The sequence below is a fragment of the Falco naumanni genome, chromosome 3 (assembly GCF_017639655.2).
Source record: "Falco naumanni isolate bFalNau1 chromosome 3, bFalNau1.pat, whole genome shotgun sequence".
Classification (NCBI taxonomy): Eukaryota; Metazoa; Chordata; class Aves; order Falconiformes; family Falconidae; genus Falco; species Falco naumanni.
This window is the reverse complement of record NC_054056.1, coordinates 9,604,982-9,621,512: the sequence shown is the minus strand read 5'-3', so window position 1 is coordinate 9,621,512 and position 16,531 is coordinate 9,604,982. Positions and strand designations below refer to the sequence as shown.

At 44.9% G+C, this 16,531-nt stretch overlaps 1 long non-coding RNA gene across 1 annotated transcript; it reads left to right on the top strand.

Annotated features, from left to right (window-relative positions):
- Window positions 1-1,295: 1,295 nt before the first annotated feature.
- On the top strand, window positions 1,296-10,120 carry LOC121085095. Its single transcript, XR_005826952.1, has 3 exons — window positions 1,296-1,585; window positions 2,047-2,210; window positions 9,907-10,120. It is a non-coding gene; the product is annotated as an uncharacterized LOC121085095 (long non-coding RNA).
- Window positions 10,121-16,531: the final 6,411 nt, after the last annotated feature.

The window sequence follows — 16,531 nt, the reverse complement described above, 5'->3', positions numbered from 1 at the left end:
GTGGGGCTGCCATCTGGTGGGGCGCCCGTGGTGGGCGGTGGCCATTTTGGAAAGGGCTTCGCGTCGGCGAGGCGTGCGTGTGGGTCTAAGGCTCTCTCCCCTGTCGGGAAGAGCTCCCTGGGGGCCGTCAGCGGCGCAGCCATCCTTAAAGCAGCTGCAGTTGCCCCCTCGGCCTCTGAGGAACCAGGTGGGTGTGCACATCCCCGCTGGGGGTGAGGCGAGGCCCAGGCCCTGGGCAGCAGGCCTGGTGCCGGGTGAGGAGGGCCCTCGGTGCCAGTCCCTGGCCAGGGCAAGGTAACGTGGCCACCGTTCGGAGAGGGCGGTTTGGTCCTGGGCATGTGGGAGAGCAGCTCCCTCTGCTCCTTTCCACACTGGCTGTGGCTTGGGGGTGGCTGAGCGAAGCACCCAGACAGTGCTCTGTGGGTGGGGGTGAAGGGGCATTGCTGGGGGGAGGGGAGGGGACATGTGCCCGCAGCCCGGCCCTGGCCACTTCTGGTTTACCAGCAGGTATCTCCAGAGCAGGTACTGGGGTGCTCGGGCGCTGCAGGAACTGGCTGAAATAAGCTGGCTGTGATCCCGGGCCAACAGCTCAGACTCTGCTCTGGTTCTCTCATGATTTCTCGGTGTCTTCTCATCTTGTTCAAGAAACAAAGAAAAATTAAACACCTCATATCTGTTACTTACCTTATTGTGTGCCATTTCCTGGAGTCATAGGGCCTGTTGGATTTTTTATTTTGGTTTTTTTTTTTTTTGGTTGCTGAAAGGCTTTTTGAACCTTATTTTTAGAGGTGACAGGGCTTTTTGAACCTTATTTTTAGAGGTGGCAGGGCTTTTTGAACCTTATTTTTAGAGGTGACAGGTAATGTAGAGATACGAACGGCAGACATGCTTGAGTTCACCATAGGTATTTCTAAAGGAGACTGCTGAGGCTTTGGTCTCTCATGCTGGCAAGAAAAAAAAAGGTATGAAATTTGGTTGCTCTATTTGCTTTAATTCTTAGTATTAACAGGTTGAGTTTCGGAGCTGTATTACATTGCTGGGAATGACCACACAAAATAGCACCTTCAGCTGTGTGTTGCTGAGCCTGTCTCAAAGGCCTGGCTGGCCACTGGCGAGAAGGTAGTTATTTGCAGTGGCTTACTTTTGAACCTTTACATTCTGGTTTTGGAGGTCAGTGACCATGAGGTTGCTCATCTCAACATCAGTGTTTTGGATTAATCATCAGCCAGCCTGTTTTCTTACAGTTGAAGTAGCACTTCCAACTCCCCCGCTCTCCCTGAATAATGAGTGATACAACCGCTCCGGCACCTAGATGGGCTGGCTTGCCACTGCCACTTAGCTCTGTGTCAGGCTGTGTTTTCGCTGTGTCGTTTGCCATGGAAATTTCTGGCTGTGTGTCTCTGGCTTGCTGGAGGAGTTAGAGCCCTGTGGCTTGTTTTATTTTTCACTCCATAATGAAAAAAGATCCTTGCTGGGGGAACTCAGCGATTCAGTATATGGGTAATGTGATGTGGAGCTTTCCAACTGTGTTGCCTGGAGTACCCAGCTAGGATGCAGGAGACCTGGTTTTATGCCTCATTTTGCTGTTGGTATTCACATTTTATCATTACCTCCCTTTCAATACCTCAGTTTCCCTGTCTATAAATTGTGGTAATAACTCTTGTCTCTTTTTATAATTTTTTGTAAGATACGTGGGTGACAAGTGCTGTATAAGAGCTAACTATAGCCATTATTGTTACTAAGACCTGTGTAGCAGTATGAGACCAACCAGGATGCTAGTACCTGAAGTGTTCTCATAAGAGTTGCCTTATTATCCACCATTAGAACTTGTCTGTGATAATGACGTTCAAGACAATGTGTAGTGAAAATGAGAAACCCATTGTGAGAAATCCTTGTCCACACGGACATAGAGATTGCCCCTAACAGAGACTGCTTGTTCAGCAAACTGTGTATGCTGTATTATTTAGTGGTTCCTGGGAGAGTAGTCTGTCTGCTTTCAAGGTTGGAAGTAAATTTGGAAGTTGAACTCTTCTTTCATCCCTACAGATGGTTCCTGCTAATGTAGGCTGAGGCACACTGGCTGAGCACCAAGCGGGAAGTCTGCATCGCCAGTGCACATGCTGTGGATAGGGGCCAACACAGTTGAAGCAGCTTCTTTCATCAGTGCTGAAATCGGTGTTTGAGTTGGATTTAATTTTGCAGTTTCCTTGGTAAGCCAATGTGCTGATGCTGAAGCAATGTGAGATCTTGCCTAATGATGGCATTTAATATTAGGGAGTGTAGCGTGATAGATCAGATTCAATGGGAGGGGCTTAACGAAGGGTTATAAATAACATCATATATGGGCATTTTCTATTCAAATTTTCACAGAAAAATTGTAAGTCATATATGTCAAGCAAAAAGGAGTAAGGTTATATTATCTGTTAGATGTAATAGCCAATTCATTTTAAAATCATGTCACAGCTCAAAATAATTGTGTGTTGTGTATGAGCAAGTGAATAATACCTATGAGCTATCTCCAGATTTTTAAACAAGTGAAGAAGACACATTAAAAAGTAAAAATTATGCCAGAAAGCAAACTTTTAAAGTCAGCTAGCACACACAGTGCTGACCTCGCCTAATTCAATGTATGGTCCACTGATATTCACTGTATTATTTTTTTTATTTTATTTTTTTAACCTCAAGCTAGCTCATGCTTATGCATCAAGTTGCAGGCAAGTTGAAGAAATTATCATGGGGACAAGTTCAGCTGTGAGCCTACAGCGTGTTCAGTACCCAGGGGTAACTCCATGTGTGCATATCCTATCCCATGATAAAAGTGAAGTAGTTCAAAGTAGCTTATTCCTTGGTGAAAACAGTGTAAATCTCGTTTATTCTGAGATCAAAGCATCCGCATATGTGGACAGATACAGCAGAGGAACTGGGGAGGTATTAATTTGGAATTTAGTACCCTCTGTGGTGACTTGTTTGTATGTTCTTTTAGTAGTGAAGATCTTGTTTTAATATATACTGTCAGGCAAGCTAGCAGGGAATCAATACTTCACTGTGTGCGTTTTCAGCCTCGGACAAAGGAGAGTTGCAATCTGACCAGACTTCACAAAGATCCTGTCTGTCTGCAGGTAGCTGGTGAAGGGAGTTATATTTAGCGGGAACACAACAGTACTGCCTAGTCTGGTGGTCCTATGCCTGTCATCCTCAAACAATGCATGGCATGTGAGGCACCTTTAGCGCTGCTTACAGCTACAGACAATCAAGGTTAAACCTTGTATCACAGGGAGAATGAAACCTAATGTCGCACAGCGTGTCTTTTGTCTTATGTTGTTACCATATTTGGCTCTGCTTGGAAACAAGAAACCTGTGTTTGAAAAGCAGTGAGTCCATTTATTTATAAAAATCCTGGTTTGAGCTTGATGGCCTATAAGCAATCAGATACAAACTGGGAAAAGAGTAGCTGGGTTTGCAGTAAAGGGGAATCTCTTCTCCACTGAGTTGAGTGAAATAAAAGTGCTGCTTTTATTTATTTACCTATCTATCTTGGCAGTATGGGCTACGAGATTTGCCTTATGCCTTAGGCTTGGTGGTGGGACATACCGACCCAAGAGACATTGCTCTTGTGTCTTGTTCTAACTATGATGCCACACGTACTTCTGCCTGTGGCTCTGCTGACTTTCTTGCCACACTAGGTTTTTTTGAGTGGAAGAATAACAGGTCAAACATGGCATTTGTTCACTCAATGTAAATGGTTTGTTTGGTGACCTTGTTCTCTGAGCTCTGAAAGCATCTCTTAACTTGTGAAGTGGGCTTTGAATATTTAACTTCGGTTACCTCTCTGAGCTCCTGTATTCACAAAACCCTCAGCAACAGCAGACTGTAAATGCATTTTATATTCCATAAAGACTGCTTGGTGAAAGAAGCTATTACCTTGCCCATTCAGAATGTACAGTAGCTTCATGTAGGACATGTGCAACATAGCAAATCCTGAGTACAAATGACCTCTTGGTGAATTGGGAGGATGTTTTATGCAGAGGATTTTTCCTGTCTTTGCTGAACCTTGATAGAACTTACAGGGATTTGAGAGGAGGATGCCAGGAGCGAGAGGGAGTTACCAGCGCAGTGTAGTTTTTGTAGACTAGGTCAGAAGGACGGAGAGTGTTAACGTGTTACGCTTTTGGGTGAAACTGTAATGTGAAGGTCTGTATGCTGTAAATGCCTGAGAGATGGGAAATCAGAAGGTGCTCTCTACTGTTCCGGTAATGATTTAAGAGGTGGAGCTTTTCTTCAGAGGTTCATAAGGAGTACAGTCAGAGTTACTACTAAGGCAGTAGATGATGAAGTGCAGGTAGGTAAAAATCAGTTATCCAGAGACACACAGCAATCTGGGACTTCTCAGCACAGGGGAAACTTTTAGAATGAAGATTCTGACGGTGTGTTACTGCAGAATATCTACTGTGGTTAAAGTTGCTTTTTATTTCATAATAATCACTGAGCCCTTAAAGCAGGAAATATTTGAGTCAGGGCCTGTGTCACGTGAGCAAGGCAGGAGCTAATGGAGAACAGCACGCAGTCAAGCAGCTTCTGTGAATAAGCCCTTTGCAGAAGCCTGGGAATACAAGCAGAGACTCTAGAAGCTACCAGCCTGTAACCCAGGCTCCTGAGGAGCAGCTGTACCCCCTGCAAAGGGAAATCAGCTCAACTACCTGTGCTGAGCCAGTGAGCCTTCTTGTAACAAGCTTGTCTGATCTGCGTATTCCTCTGCTAACTCCAGCACCTTTGGAGCTGACTGAGCTCTCACTCATTAGATTTGTGTCTTGTTTTGCAGCCTTGGGAGGGAGGTACCAAATGAAAAAAAGCCAGCATTTCAATCCCTTAAGATAGGAGCTTTGGAGAGAGAAAAGGCAGCATTTCAGTCCCTTAAGATAGAAGCTTCAGAGAGAGCTGTTTCGATCTAGATTCAAACTTTCCAGCATGTCTGCTTCCAACTTGTTAAAATTATGTAGGGCTCACAGAAAGTCTCAGAGGAGGCATTTGGGAGGTGTAGGAAATCTAAAAATTCAAATCCATGTCTTCCACCTCCCCAGAGAATGACTACAGTGCACAAGGGAGTAAGTAGCTGCGCCAGAGGAGAGAGCGTAGTGTTTCCCTGGGCTCAGGGCATTCAGCTGGGAACGAGGAATTTATGTCGTAGCAGTACCTTGGGGACCTGGAGGACTCTTGTTTTAAACCAATTAATGTTTAGTGTAAAAAAAGGAAAAAAAGAAAAAAAGCAATCTTTACAGCTGAGACCTTGTTGAATTTGGCTTGAGGTAGGGCCTATTTCCTATTGTAAGATTGTTTGCTGCTTAGGTAAGTCTGCTGCTAAAAACTGTCAATTTCACTGGCCTGCACTTGGATGGTGTATCTTGGTCTCTTGACAGAGAGGAAGAAGCCAAGGATTTATGGTTGTGGAAAGCTGCCCACTCCTGGCTTGTACATTCCAGAAATTGTCCAGGACACTTTCGGTCCCTTCGGTGATGGTTTTAGAGTCCATAATTTTAGACACATTGTGTGTGTATATATATGTGTGTCATTGTTGCATAGAAGGAAGAGTCTTCAAATCTGCTTGATTTTGCTGTGACTATGTATTTGAACAAGAGCAGATTGTCTAGATTGCACTGGGTGTATTGATCTGCATTAGCTAGTGAACCCAGCACAGGCAGCAGCTTAATAGAGAAAAGGAAAAGAGAATATTTCTGTGACAATGTAAGAGCTTTTAACTCTTCCAGTTGGGACAAGAATCTGTGCAGCGAGTCTCCTGCTCAGAGTGATTCCCAGAGGTCAGGACACATCTTCACACATGTGAAGCCTTTTTTGCTTCGAGAGCTCTGCCTCTGTTCTTGGCCTTGTGCTGCTAATCTAGTCAGAGGCAAATCAGTCCCATGGTGTGAGGGTGCCTTGACAGAAGTTTGGGTGCAGGTGTACAGGCAGGGAACTGCAGCTGCCTAAAAATCCATGGATTTACACTTCAGGAGCCCAGAACCATGGGGAGCAAACAGCAGTCTTTGTACTCTAAAATATTGGCTTGCAAGCAATGCTCATCTTCATCTGTGAACTGATGAATTTACCCACTGCTGGGAGCCAGCGGGCTGGAAAGTGCCTTATGATTGCTCTTCCGAAAAGGATAACTGAACCCTGTTCAGTGCTGGAAGGCAGCTTGTCATGCCGTGGGACAGAGTGGGCTAGAAGCAGAATGACTGAGAAAAAATGCCACTGCTGGCCTTTTGCTCTGTTCCAGAATAAAAATGGGAATGTCTCCATATTGCAAAGCTGTCTAAATAGTGTGTGACTCAGAAGCTGCATGAGAGGGTACGTAAATGCAGTAGAGTGAGGTAAGGGGATGTCCTCCCACCCTTTAACCGTTTAGTCACAGGCAGGCTTGCATGTTTTCAATCTTCTTATGTTGTTGCTGTGGTATAAAATATGAAATTAGTGTTGCAGCTGTGAGGAGAAAGTGGCTGTGCATGTCTGTATTTGCATGTTCTTTTCAGATAAGTTGTTGCTTCCATTTTCATTTAACTAGCAGTTTTCATGAAGGAGTCTCTGTGAGATGATCCATCTTTGCCAACATTCTTGTGCATCAACCAAGAATAACCATTCCTATTTAACAGGAGACAAAGCGAAGTACCAGTTAATGTACCAGAGATCTTGCAGGAAGCAAGCAGGAAAGTGGGGACCACAATCCGGGAAGCCTCTGTCTTGGGCACAAGAGACAGCTATGTCCAAATTACTGCCCCTGGGCAATCTTCACTTGGTTCTGGGTGGCTCCACCTTCAGTCACAGCCCTAGGCAATGCTCTCGGTGGAAGTAATATGCCAAGAACTAACGCTGTCAGCTCCTCTATCAGTTGCGGGATCTAGACAGGGGGGATAGACAGGTTAATATGTTTCCTGTTTCTGTAAGCCCTGTTCTGACAGCTGGTCAGTTGTAGCTGCAGGCCTTCAGAGCCTTTGAACGGCAGATCATAAATCAGAGCTGGCACTTAAAAGAAGAATTGTAATGAAGGCTGAGAGATTCGAGAAGAATTGTTATCCTGAGTCCCATCCCGTTTTCACACGTACACATGCAGACACCTGGCCTGTCCCTCAGAAACACTTAACTAGACTTCCCCTCTCCGGGAAGACAGACTGCTTGGTAAATGAGATGTCATGGGCAGACACTGCCCTAGCATTAAGACTGTTATTTCCAGATTATTTGAAAAGACTTAGCATGAGGGCAGAAACCACAAATAACAAGGAGCACTGTGGGAAGCTGGAGACTAGTGAGCTGTTGGGAACTTCCCAGTGCAGAGTACAGATGCAGAACATGAGGGAACTCCATCTCCTAGAGCGTGTACCACAGGGCAAGTGGCTCACCAAAGCAGTCAGCAAGGGGCAGTTTGTTCTGTGTGGTTTCCCAGATCACTGTGGCAATGCAGGCTGCAGCTGCATTCTGTCTAGTCTGCATGGAACCAAGTATGAGATGCCCCAGGCTGGCCACCAAGAGCAAGTTAGCGTAAGAGGTGTGTGAAATGCTGTTTGCAGAACACCACTGGGCTATAGGCCTGCAGTGGGGACTTATGGCACAGGACAGTTGGCCCAAGATACAGGTGGCTCCCTGTATTTTTACAGCATTTTACATTTTACAGCAGGTGTTTGCCTACTGCATACCTCAGCTCTGCACTTCCGTTGGCGGGTGTATGGTACCACACTGGTGTCATCTGAAAGATGAGCTTTGTTTTCCCACAAATTGTGTGGAAGTGTTGGACTCTTCTCTGGCATTTGGACTCTGCTTGTGTCTGTTTGTTCTTGGAATACCGTTATTAACAAGAAGAGTAACTTTAACTTTAAGAATGAGGAGTCCTACTGGGAAATGACCCTTGATTGCCATGCCCATTACACAGTCCCCTCAGTCATGTGTTCTCATGTGTAGCTGTGGAGGCCTCTTTTGCTGTGTCTACACAAAGCTTTCATAATAATAAAACAGCTGTTTAATTTATCATTACTATCTTTATTGAAGGAGGCAGTACAGTTCCTCAGCTGAAGCTGATTCAACAGGCTGTCAGGCCTTCTTTTAACAGATCTGCCAAAAAAAAGTGCTGCTTCTCATGCTGAAGATCTTTCAGTATGAGCAGAAGAGGTGAGGTAGGAGAGGAGGAAAGTGAGAGAACATGTAAGTGACTGCCAAGGGCATCAACAGAACAGCAGTTCTAGAACAGGACATTGGTCTGTAGACTTCTAGATCCAGTTAAACTGAAAGTTTGCAACTTTAAATTCCTCACCTGTCTGAAGATTGCAGTGTATTAGGGGGGAATATTACAGTGATACAAGAATAAAAACCTCACAGTCTTTGGAGACTTGCTTAAATGAAAATATGTTTCAAAGCAAAAAATCATTTGGTCCATCTGTGTCCCATTACTAAGCTGGGGCCATCATCCATTTTCATTAGACAGGGCCTGAGCATGTGGGTGGGGACAGAGGCCCAGGCAGCTGCCCTGGACACCAGGCTAAGAAACACCATATGGAAAAGCCTAATGTATGTTAACAGGCATCAGAGACCAAAATTGAAAGAATAATGGCCCATCCACATGCAGTAGCCTCAATGAGACAAACTCTCAGCACCAATCTGTCAGCTGCAATTTTGGGTCATTACAGTGCTGCTAAGCAGAAGCTAATGGACAAGTTAGAGTAATCTGACTTCAGCAAGAATAATTCTTCCAGCCGTTGCTAGTGCTCTGGCTTAGTTTCTTCCTTGCTAATATACATCAAACAAAATATCTTCCTTTCCTCAGAGATTCTTCCCACTGGGCCTCAGGGGATCCCAGCTGAACATTTAAATTACATGCAATGATCTTTTAATTTGCTGGCTGCTCGGTGGCTCTATATTGCTCTTGCCACTTTAGATAAACACAAGCTATAACAAGACTGTTTCCCCTTTGCCTGCCCCACAGACATGTACCTGAAGTATTTTCATTTTGACCATCCAGAATTTCTTCTTCTAGGCTTACATTGTTAGCTAAGGAGGCTCAGAGCTTGACTAAAACCGTTAAGTACTCTGTGCAGTGAGTGCCTTGGCATTCAGGTGAGAAGCTGGGTTAGATCCAAAATCCTTGTATGAAATTTACTCTGCTTATAGCCAAATGATTTTGTTTGCCTTTCCAGTGAAGCTGAGCATTGCTAGAGCAAAGTAAGCTCTGGCTAGCAGAAGGTGGCCCTGGAACCGGGCTCCTGTGGGCATCTCAGCCACGCTCATACCCAAGGACTTGACCACTTCTATGCTAAGATCCTGCTCAGCTGCAAATTTGCTTCTCAAGTCTAGAGGTGTAAATATGGGCTAATTTAACAGACCTATTTCCCTAGCAAGTCTTCAGGTCTTTGTTAATGGCGTTATGCCTTAGGAAGTCGCTGGCAGATATTATGGCTGTGGCAATTTAGGATGTACTTTCATAGACTCGGTGCCTGATTTTAAATCAGGGGCTATAGCATCCGTCAAGCCTCCCTTTGCTTGCCAGCAGGCCCAGTGCCTCCAGGGTACGTCAACACTTTCTAGTGGGCTTTTTCTGCGTATAGCTTTGAGGCTCCAGAAGTGGTAGGCCTGCTGTTAGTAGGTAAAAACAGGTGGCAATATGTCCAGCAGCTGTGAAGAAGTCACATATGTAATCACTTACACTCAGCAGTCAGGTAACCTCTTAATCCAGGGAGTATTTGAGTACCAACACCTGAGCATTTGGTTTTGTGCAGTCAGGTTATAGCTCTCCCTATCTCTGAAATGCAGATGTTTCTGAGACAGAATACGGTGCCGTGTTGGCACAAGCTCACTCCTCCTTTGTAATGCTTCTATTTAATTGTGTTTTGTTGAAAACTGTATTTAAAAGCTGTTATTTTCTTTTTGCAGATTCCCTCTGTTATTCAAGCTTTGTTCAGGATTCCTGCTGGAACTTTGCTGTTACGGATTTCACTAACTGTGTTGAAAAGTGAGGAGAAGGAAGCCCAGGTAAGTGTCCCACTCATTTAAAAGACAAAGTTAAATTTCTCTATGAAACAATAGTAATCTCACCTCAAATCCAAATGTTTGACATTGCCCAAAGCAAAAGCACACAGGAGCAAAGGATGTTTTGCTGGTCATGCTTTGTGAAGATTTCTGCGAGAGAAGCAAAAATGAGCAAAGCAGCTGAGCATCCATGCAGCACAGAACTCCTGTCTGGCATTTTGGTGGGCTTCTTGTTCTGGTTTTTTGTTTGGTTTTTTTTTTCCCTAGGGCAAGAAACAAGAACTTCAGGGTGGAATTCTGGCAAAAAATGAGTTTATATCTAAACTGGTGGACACCGTTCAGTTAGAACACTTACAGTTCTTTTGGGCAGAAAGATTTGACATTAAAGATGAGATAGATGAGGCCAGCCTTTGTAAAAGGCAGTGCATCTAGACATTACTCTATTTTCTTCTCCAAAGAGAGGAGAACAATCAGGGATCTCAGACTTCTTTGAAGGGGGGTTGATTTGAAAGAGTTGGGAAAAGCATATTATTCCACTGAGGTGGTAAGCAAAAGTTTAGCACAGGTGGTTGCTTGGTGGATTGGTTTCTTTTTCCCTGGAGTGCTACAGGCATTTTAATGTACAGGTTCTGACTGATGCAACTGTTGACTCTTGACAGGGCCTTCAATCTGTTTTCTCTAAGGCAGGAATGAGGTTGTCTGTATTCAGTGAGAATTTAGCCAGAGCGAATATTTGTCTGTTTCCATGTATTGTACTAACTCTTTAATGTCTGAGCAGTAGCTCTTCCTGTGGGCTGACTTTACTGTTTATCTGGATTAGTGGGGTAATAGCCTCTTTGTTAGAAAAAAACCTGAGGTTGTGGACAATTGCAGAGGAAGAGAAATGACGAAAAATGTTTTTGAGTTGAACAGGGGTGAATAGAAAATGCATTTGGATGTACATATGGACAAGGAGCCTGTTGCAAGTGAGTTTAATGAATTTGCCAGTCCTAATGCTGTTGAAACCTGTTCTTTAGCACGTTTCCCAGCTTCTCCCTCTTCCTGAGCAGAGACAGAGCCTCAGGAATTTATTGTCTCCTCCAGTCTCAGCAAGTTATACATTTGGGAGATGAATACAGTTCTTCACAGTGTTAATCATTTCATGTAGAGGAAGAGCAGTCATGAAAGGAGGAAGAAATGAAAGGGGGATGGAAATAGAGACAAGCAGCCAAGCTCTGACTTCCAAAGGCAGACCTTGTGCTCTCAGCTGAGAGCAACTTGCCTGCTGTAGTTTTGTTGTGGAAGATGAGGTCTGGGTTCCCCTTCTTTGAAAAACTGGGACTTCATCCCAAGCTTGTTGGTGGTCGCTGTACTCTGCAGAGTCTGGTTCTGCAGACGGGGAAGGGTTTGAGCTTTGTTTAAGAAAGGGTGTAACAGTGGGGGATTATATGGAAGCTCCAGCAGGAGATGGATATAGTTCTTCTGCCAAGCTTGCTTTTCAGTTCTCCCTTGACAGAGAATGATTTTGGAGACAGGCTACTGCTCAAGTGGATCCTCTTGTTGGAGCCTGTGCACTGGAGGAAATGGCACATGCTAATAGCCTTTTCTAAGCTGGCAAGTGACTTTCCAGGCCTTCCAGTCATTGTGACACGTGTGTAAACCACAAGCAACTCTCTCTAAATGAGATTGTCATACCTGGCTACCGTTCTGGGAGCTGAAAAGTCTCTTACTTGCTTTGCAGGGCCAAGCTGCTTGCTGAATGAGGCTGCGATAGGTGCAGGGGAGGATTTTGGTTAGCCTCACTCCATTCACAGTAGGGAGTTCTTGATGGGCTCGTTCTTGGTTGGTCTTTGGGTCACCTAGTACAGAGATTTGATGCATTTTTCTTGCTTTTCTTTGTTGTTGCCCCCGGTCTGCCTTCCCTGCGTGAGACTTAATGTTGGACAAGAGATACATGTTAGACATGTGTTATACACCCATCCCCTTTGTTCCTCTTAGTAGTTCGGAGGCAGGCTTACTGAAGGAAAGTATGTTGGCTGTGCCTGTAATGTGCATAGCATCTTTGCTTGGAGAGAAGACAGCGGTGGTTTTCATAGCTTTGGCTCTAGCTCTATCTGAATTGTAACCAAATTCACATCCCAGCACAAACAGCTGCTCCGGTGAAGTCACAGACTTGGAGCCAGCCCAGCAGACATGCTGCAGCTACCAAGGATGTGGGCGGGAGCAAGACGGTAGCTTTGAGACTCAGGTTAATGGCACTGGGGAGATGGGGAGGGGAAGAGAACCTGACCTGTGCAGTTCTTACGCTGCCTTCCCCATAGTAGAGTTGGAGTTCTTCCAGGAGAAGGCAGAGCAATGTGACCAGCATCTCTTACTTGCGTGCTGTCATATTCCCTTCCCAAGGGGATGAGTGTGTAGAATGCAGGGGTTTGCCCTGGAATTTGCATAGTCAGGTGCGTGAATACATACACATCCATCCATGCGGTGGCTGAAGTAGGCTGCCATACATGAAAATTACCTGCCTTTGGATTCTGCAGCTGTGTAGTTGAACAGAAGTTATTTAAACATTACCATTTTGAGTGTGTATACATACATAATGTATAAATTGTGTATGCATAGTTTCTAATACATGCATGTGCACACACAGAGACACATTCACAGACATGTACTTTGCACTCTGAGCTTTGTGGTGCTCCTGGAGAGGTCGTGTTTCACAGTCTGAGACCAGCCCCATGCAGATGATAGTTACCCTTGGTTTTGAGAGCTCTGTTCATGCCAAAGAAGCAAAACTGTCAACCAGTATCTTTACCCCAGATTTTTTGTTGATCTTTCTAGACAATCTGAGCTCAGATCAGAGTGCTTTCAGATGAGGACGACACTATAGAATTGCGTTGGCTGTCCTTTGGAAGTCAGTTAGTGCAAGAGAGGACAAGTCCAGTAATTTTTTTTTGCTCCTGGAGAAATCTGCTGTAGCACTCTGTAGCAGCTGGACTCCTTCTTTGCAAACAATATAAAACAATGAGGTAGCAGTAGACAGCATGGGAAGGAGGGAAGCATGCCCCAGAAGAAAGTGTCTTGCCCCATTGCATGAGCCTTCTCTGTCTGCTTTTTTTCTCCTAGAAAGATTTTTTTTTCCTGTTTCACAGCAGCCAAGCAGCCAGGCTCTTCCCCATGCCCCACTCCATGCTCTGCTTGCTCCGTCTGTGTGCTTGTCTTTTGATGTCAGTCATGCTATTTGATTTGTAATAGGGAAACAGAACGCCTTTTCTGCTGTTGCATTTACTCCCCCCAGTCCTCTGAACCCCTCAATGCAGGAGGATTGGATTTAGCCATGGAACAGCAAGCATCCAAGAAATCTCTTAGGGCTCTGCAGAGGCAGCTGGCATTTGAGAAATAAGGGGCAGTGGGGAGCAATGTCTTCAGGGATCACAGCAAGCAGCTATTACGCTCATTTGCTCTCCTGGTTTGTGACACAAGGATACCCACTGCTATGTAAGGTGACTGCACTGTCTCAGAAGCCAGGAAAGCCTGTCCGTGCTTTTCCTCCATTCATTAATCAGCCTCTTGCTTTGGCACTGAACCTGCATTTTGGATCTGGAGGCACACTCAGACGCTTGCTGTCCCGTTCATTGCACCTGAAACATCTGGTCCTGACTGTGATCAGTCATTGCAGTGCTTTTCATGGAATTGCTGTCAGAATGCAGGAGCTGCCTTTCAAAGACCCAGGATGGTTTTCTCCCCTGGCACAAGATGATTTTCTCAGGCAGTGTGTGGTTTTGCATGGTCCATTTGAGAATAGAGCTGTCCGGAATTTTTTTGATTAAGTGGATATGGGGCTGGGTTGACTTCATTTTTACAAGTCTGTCACAGCTGAAGCTCTTTCTGTAGGAGCATAGTTTTAACAGAATTTACCTCAGGTGACGTTTTTGCAATTTCAAAACTTGGGGTCAGAGGGAAATCTGAACTGAAGAGCTACCCTGGGACCTAGCCTGGATCTCACACAAGTTTGATGAAGGCCCTAGCTGCACAGCTGGTTTCCAGCCTTCTCATCTTTTCAGCTGGTTCCTGCTGCTGTCTGGTTTTGCAGGGAAAGTGGAGATCAGGTCTCTAGATCTTAGCGGTACCAGCCTGAGGGGCACTGTGTTGGCTGAGCAGCTCTACTCTTGCTGATTTATTCATGTGCCTGGCTTAGCTGTCTGCACTTGCTGTTGCCACAGGAGGGATTTGAAACCTTTCCTTGAGAGACCTCAGTGTCGAGTAGTAAAAGCATATTTTGAGAGACTACACAGTCTGAGGAAGAACATGAGGGCTCTCTAGTATCTCTGCGTCATTCCATATTCCTCCATTCCACAAAAGATTTTTTAAATTTCTTTTCAAGGGGAAATACTTTCTCTGAACTTGGCTTTAACACATGTTGGTGTTTCTCTTGAAAATGAGGGTTGGCCTTTATGCTACCCCAGCCCTCAAGCATGGAAAGAGACAGGGGCACAAGAAGACAGCTGGGCAGACTTCTCAAGAGGCATCTGTCATTTCAGATAACACCCAAGCTTCCTAAAGTGGGTCAGCAACTTGGCAATTTAAAGAGCACTGGAAACTGCAGTGACATGGATGAAGTCCACTCAGTCTTCAGGCTGACTTAGTGTTGTGCAGAGGAAAGGGAAACTGTGGGCAAGAGGAGCATCTGTGGGGCCTGAGCTGAGCTGAGCTGTCACACTGTTCTCAAGATACTGCTGCACCTGGCTAGCTGATGCCCAGCAGCCTTTTTGGATGTGGAAGGTTTCTGGGCAAAGAAACAGGGACAATGTTTTTGGTCTTCGTATCAGGTTGCTAAGGACTAAAATCACAGCAGTTTTTACTCTCCACAGACCATGCCAGAGGAAAGCCAGTATGTGCACCTAGCATTCAGTTTCTCAGTCTCCAGGATTACAATTTATTAAGCCAGCTTTTGTACTTCAGTGCTAAGCAGGAACCATCAGCTTCAGGGGACTCATCAAATTCTGGAGCTGTGAGAAACTTTTCAGACCTAGGATTAGAATTTACTCTCCATGCCTTTGCTACTAAACTGAGCAGGAAGCCTGATGTGGGATGCTTCTGGAAGTATTTGTGTCTGTGGGAACCAGGCACCAGCTCAGTTAGGCACAGGTTGATTTTAATTTTTTTTTTTGCAAAATTTTCTTTCTCTTTTCTCTTTTCTAACCAGTGTAAAGTCCACATCTTGCATGTGTTGATAGGATCTTTTTAGCAGCTAGTGGGCCATGGGAAAAGCTAGTCCCCTCTGGGTTCTTCTCCATTAACAATGCTTGTAGGTGCTGCTGCTATGCAAGTAATTATTACTGCTGCTGGTTTCTCCTTCACTTTTATTAAATGGTGTTTTCTGTTTGCAGCCTGGTACTGGATGGTTTATTTGCTTTAGTTTTGTTCATATAATAACTCCTGCTTTCCTGCCAGCACCAGCTTCACTGCCTGGGGTAATGATTTTTTGGCTGTTCAAAAATGAGTATCAAAAGATGTCCATTTAATTACAGGATATCTCGGTATAAATTTCCTGTATGTGCAGTGCAGTAGTCTGTTCCCTGCTGCAAATCAGGTTCCCTGCCCTCTGTCCATTTTTGTCAGGGAAAAGGTGGGACCTAGGTTCAGCATTAAGGTAGCTGGCTTTTCGCTCTCTGTAAATTTAGGCCTGTCTCTGTATGCACTGGAATAGGAGTTTTGTGGGAAACCTAAAGGCTGACTTGGAAAGAAGCAGTCTGCAAGCAGTGGAATTAATAAAGCTTTATGTCCTGTAGCATTGGCTTTCTCAGGTGGATTCCCTGGGGTCTGACAGCAGAGTGAAACCCCTGTGTGGATCCACGAATGTTTAAAAGAAATTTGAGTTAATTTTTCCGGCTTTTCCTCAAGAGAATCCCTGGTAATAGGAGTTCATTTTCATTCATCTGTCTGTCTCCGTTGCACTGATACCCTTGGAACTGCTTCTTTTCTGCCAAATTTGGTAGAAATTGACTGTTGGGCTTTTAAAGTTAGTAAGCTAGGTTACACAGGCAGATGTGAGCACAGAGGATTTTTGTCTTGTTTCTGTAGCAAGCCAGGTTCAAAAGATAGAAAATTATTAAGTATCGTTTCACCTTGTGGGTGTTCCAGGATGGACAGAATATAAAGCAATCTATACGTACGAACAAGGTATGGAGCAGGTTTTGGTCAACACAAGCTTGTACTGGATTAAACTATGCAGCTGGGAACTGGGAGACTTTGCATCTCTGGAACTTCTGTGCTGTGGTGTTGTGTTGCCTGAGTATTCCTGCCCCATTACACAGAACCATCTAGCCAGACTCACTTGCTGTTCTGAAATCCTGTAACGTGCCCCATTATTTTGTTTTCATCACCTTCCTGCTCTGACAATGGAAAAAACTATACTTCCAGTAATATGTCATTTGCATTAATAGCAATTGTAGATCAGTTGGTTAGAGAGAAAGAGCATTGCCCAGCCTCCCTCACTCCCCCGTGCAGACACTGTCTGGAGCCACTCTGTACCTCCTCCCACTGCCTGCCTTCC